Consider the following 4,607-nt stretch of genomic DNA (forward strand, 5'->3'; position numbering starts at 1 on the left):
CTACGTTACCCATAATACCATGTGTCACTCTCAATTACGGTGGCCCTGGTAACTCAAAATACATAACACCTATCCTCCCAGTTGAAAAGGCAGGTTCAGGGAAGTACCGTATGGCACACGACCTGCGCGCCGTGAACAATCTCCTGCTCACTCCCACCGTCCCAGTCCCAAATCCTTATGTGGCACTCACTAATCTGACTCCGCACCAGAAATGGTTTACATGCATTGATTTGGCTAACGCTTTTTTCTGTCTCCCACTTGCTGAGGAGTGCAGAGACATTTTCTCCTTCACATACAGGGGGTGCCAACTGCGCTACACTAGGCTGCCACAGGGGTTTGCTCTCTCTCCCGGTATCTTCAATCAGGTTTTGAAACAGGCCCTGGAGGGATGTCCCCTCCCGGATGGCGTCACCCTTGTACAGTACGTAGATGACCTTCTCATCGCGGCACCATCTGCAGAGGCGGCCCTGCAGGGGACGAGAGCTGTGTTGCTCCGGTTGTCAGGCAGAGGATTTAAGGTCAGTAAGGACAAGTTGCAGGTTGCGCGGACCATTGTTTCATTCCTAGGTCGAGTGCTGTCTAGCGCAGGGACAGGTCTCTCCCCAGCCCATCGGTCCAGTATCCTACACCACCCGAAGCCCACCACAGTAAAGGACATGCTGTCCTTCCTAGGACTTACAGGGTACAGCCGCACGTATATTCCTGACTACATGGGGCTTACTCAGCCCCTCCGACGCCTGGTCCGTGAACACGGCCTCCGCCGCCTTGGGGCGTTCCTCGCCTGGGACCAGGCTGCGGAAGAGGCTTTCATAGCCCTGAAACAACGCCTCGCACAGGCAGCGGATCTAGCCCTGCCAGACTACTCCCTCCCCTTCTATCTTGATGTTTCTGAAACAGAAGATGTCGCCAATGCCATCCTGTTTCAGAAAAAAGGGGGAGAGAGGAGAGCACTGATGTACCTGAGCATAAAACTTGACACCACAGAAAAAAGGCACCCTGCATGCACCAGGCACGCAGCAGGAATTGCGAAGATCATTCAAAAAACAGCACACATAGTGATGGGACACGCACTGCACGTCCTAACCTCACATAGTGTGGTGGCATACGTAAACTCACAGACATTTACCATGACATCACTCAGACAACAGAGGCTCAGCAAAATATTGGAAGCACCAAATTTACATTTCAGCCATGAAGGGATCAACATGGCAGACCGAATGGGAGGGGGAGAACCTCATGTGTGCGAGTTAAGGGTACAGAAGGAGGAGAAGGTCAGAGGAGATTTGGAGGCAGAAAAGATTGAGGGAACGGAGGAGTGGTTCACAGACGGTTGTTGCTTCAGGACGGAGACAGGAAGTTTGCAAGCAGGGTACGCGGTAGTGGCAAGGCAAGATCAGACATACGTCACTTTGAAGGCTGAAAAGCTGACAGGAGCGCAGTCTGCCCAGAGAGCAGAGGTGGTTGCAGTAATTGAGGCTTTGAAACTAGCAGAAGGAAAGGAAGTTACTATTTATTCAGACTCAGCCTACGCAGTGGGAGCTGTGCACGTAGAATTGAGTCAGTGGCTGAGAGCGGGGTTTTTGACAGCAGGAAACAAGCCGATCAAGCATGAAACGGAAATGAGAGAGCTTGCAGAAGCTTTGCTGTTGCCTGCTCGAGTAGCAGTGGTGAAATGTAAAGGTCACGAGGGCACGGGGACAGCGGTCGCCCGAGGTAATCAAGTAGCAGATGAGGAAGCAAAACGAGTTGCAGGCTACACAGTGGCCAGACAACTGGTCACGGTGGAGGAAGAGGTTCAGCCGCAGCCCCGACTGACCTTGGAAGTAGTGAAGGGAGAACAACAGAAAGCTTCCCCAGAGGAAATGACAATGTGGAGAGAGAGAGAGGGGGACAGCAGAAGGATGGTTTGTGGCAGAATAAAGAGGGTAAGCCAGCCCTCCCAAGCAACCTCCGCCAGACAGTGCTGGAGGAAGCCCATGGGGTGGGGCATGCAGGAGTGAAACAGATGCTGAGTAACTTGACAGGGTGGTGGCACCCATTCATGAAGGACATGGTGAGAGAGCATGTGAAAAGTTGTACTATTTGCGTAATGTACAACCCACGCTCCACGATCACACCGGGACAGGGACAATTCCCCAGGTGTGCCAAAGCAGGGGAAGAAATAGTCATAGACTATACAGATATGGTGGTTTCGGCGAGGGGATTCCGGTATGTGCTGATGTGCGTGGATGCGTTCTCTGGGTGGCCAGAAGCATGGCCCACAAGAAGGGAGGATGGAGCCTCCGTGGTAAAATTTTTGATCAACCAGTACATACCACGGCATGGGTTCCCCAACAGAATCCGGTCAGACAACGGGACACACTTTAAAAATGAGGACCTGAGGCGGGTAGAGAAGGCCTTGGGGTTGAAACACGCGTTCGGAACGGTTTATCACCCACAGTCCCAGGGGAAGGTGGAGCGGATGAACCAAACTATCAAACAGAAATTGGCTAAAATCTGTGCACAGACAAAACTGAATTGGGTCGATGCGTTGCCACTGGCATTAATGTCCGCAAGGTGTTCCGTAAACCGGGGAACCGGGTTCACCCCATTTGAGCTGCAGATAGGCAGGCAGTTTCCGGGCCCGGCGAAGGAGCTGGCCTGGACCCCTGATGAGACAGGGGGGCGGGGATACAGAGCATACTATGATGGCTTGCAAGTTCTCGTTTCAGGTTTCTCCCAACAAGTCCAGGGAACCGCACCAGAGGCAGCCGCGGCCAAACCACACACTGGGGAGTGGGTCCTGCTGAAAGTCATCAAAAGGAAGTGGTCAGAGCCCAAGTGGACCGGCCCCTTCCAAGTCGTCGAAAGGACATCCCACGCAGTGCGGTTGAAGGGAAAAGGAGACACGTGGTACCATTGGACCCAGTGCGCCGCAGCCCAGGAGCCAGGACGAGCGGTGGGAGAGATCCAGGAAGACCTCACGCAAGGGGAAGAACTGCCTGACTCGGAAGAGCCAGTACCAACTCAGGTCACCACAGGGGCAGAATAATCCCCGACCTGAAAGACCAGCAGGGCAGTCTACCCCTGGCTGGTTGAAGAACCAGCAGTCCTCACCAGCGCAGATCAGGATGAAGAACCAGCAGATGAAAAGGGGGACTCTGGGGGGAATGAGTGTGTTATATAGAATATTTAGAACGCTTGTAGTTATGTGTGTATGGCTTTCCATTGTCCAAACATGGGGCCCCCATAAATCATGTGAGGAGAGGTGGGGGATTCTGAAGACTGGCTGACCTCTATGTTTGGACAATGGAAGGGAGTAGTAACTTCGCTTTTAATTTCTATAGCTACATTTGCTGCAATTTTAGTCACTTGTGGGTGTTGCTGCATCCCCTGCCTCCGTGCTCTGTCAGTCCGCCTGATCTCCTCCACCATAGAGAAGCGTGAACCCCTCAGAATGCATATGATGCCCCTCCTCGGCCCAGGGTCCAACCGGGACCAGGAGGAGACGGTGTTCCAAAAGGTGATCTCCTAGCGGAGATCAAAAGGGGGATACCCTAAAATTTCTGTAACCTTTAGGTGATCTCTGTGCAGAGATCAAAAGGGGGAATTTGTGGGGGTAGAAGCAGGAGGGTGGACAGAGTACGTGACAGGAAAATATATCTGCAAGACATTAAGCAACTGCAAGAAGATAGACAGTCTAACACCTATAACCACAAAAGTTATATTTACGCCAAGTATGCAATTAGGTTCTGAGAACACCTGTAAACAACAAGGGTTCTAAGAACTTAGAAATAAGCTAAGATGGAAATGTACCAGCTCTGCTGATTATGCTTTCGCTTTTGAGCAACACCAGAACAAGGAAGTAACTAAGCACAATGCAGGTATATAACACACAGTAAAGCTTTACTGGCCAGAACATGCTGAGCTGACACACTGGGGGTGTGTAGGCAGTCTGTTCCCGAGCCGGCTCGCATTAAAGCAATAAGAGGCATTAACAATAGAATGCATTACTGAATAAAGGAGTATTAATAAAAGTAACACTGAGAGTCTCCCTGTGTGATCTCTTCTCATCCGGACCCGGTGGAGCATTGTACTCCAACAGAACCAAAGCTATTCTTCTTCTAGCCATCTAAGAAGTTATCAGGAACTGTCTGGAAAAGAGAAGAAACTTGTGTTCATATCCCCTGTATCACGGTTTATTGATTTCATCAGGGGCGCCGCTGGCCATTAGGGTGCCCTAAGCACAGCAGCCTTGTGGTGCCCCCCCCCCCCCCCCCAAACAAAAAAAATAAGAATTCAATATTTTCCAGTGCAGTCGTCTTTATTTCCAATATAAATTCTAACATTGTCTTAATTTCGAAAATAAACAATAAAATAAATTCCACTTGCTGATGGCCTCTCAGTGATGGAACTCACAATGCCTTCAAAAGTGGTGGTTGCGTGCTGAGTAGCATCTAAACCTGACCTGCTGGTTGGTGGTTGTTTGTCAGGGCTGGGTACTGTTCCAGAGTCTCTTCTTTTCTGCCTCTGACTCTTGATGCTTTATTGAGGCCATGACCAAATACAGGGCTATATTTTGCCATCCGGAAAAAGCTGTCTGCGTCAGAGTTCTCTGCGTTTCACAT

General features: G+C 50.8%; 1 long non-coding RNA gene across 1 annotated transcript; it reads left to right on the forward strand.

The window, feature by feature from the left end:
• The first annotated feature begins 84 nt into the window (after positions 1-84).
• On the forward strand, positions 85-4,022 carry LOC140590846 (uncharacterized). The gene is made up of 2 exons (XR_011991705.1): positions 85-1,925; positions 2,712-4,022. It is a non-coding gene; the product is annotated as an uncharacterized lncRNA (long non-coding RNA).
• Positions 4,023-4,607: the final 585 nt, after the last annotated feature.

This window comes from Paramormyrops kingsleyae, chromosome 5 (genome assembly GCF_048594095.1).
Source record: "Paramormyrops kingsleyae isolate MSU_618 chromosome 5, PKINGS_0.4, whole genome shotgun sequence".
Classification (NCBI taxonomy): domain Eukaryota; kingdom Metazoa; phylum Chordata; class Actinopteri; order Osteoglossiformes; family Mormyridae; genus Paramormyrops; species Paramormyrops kingsleyae.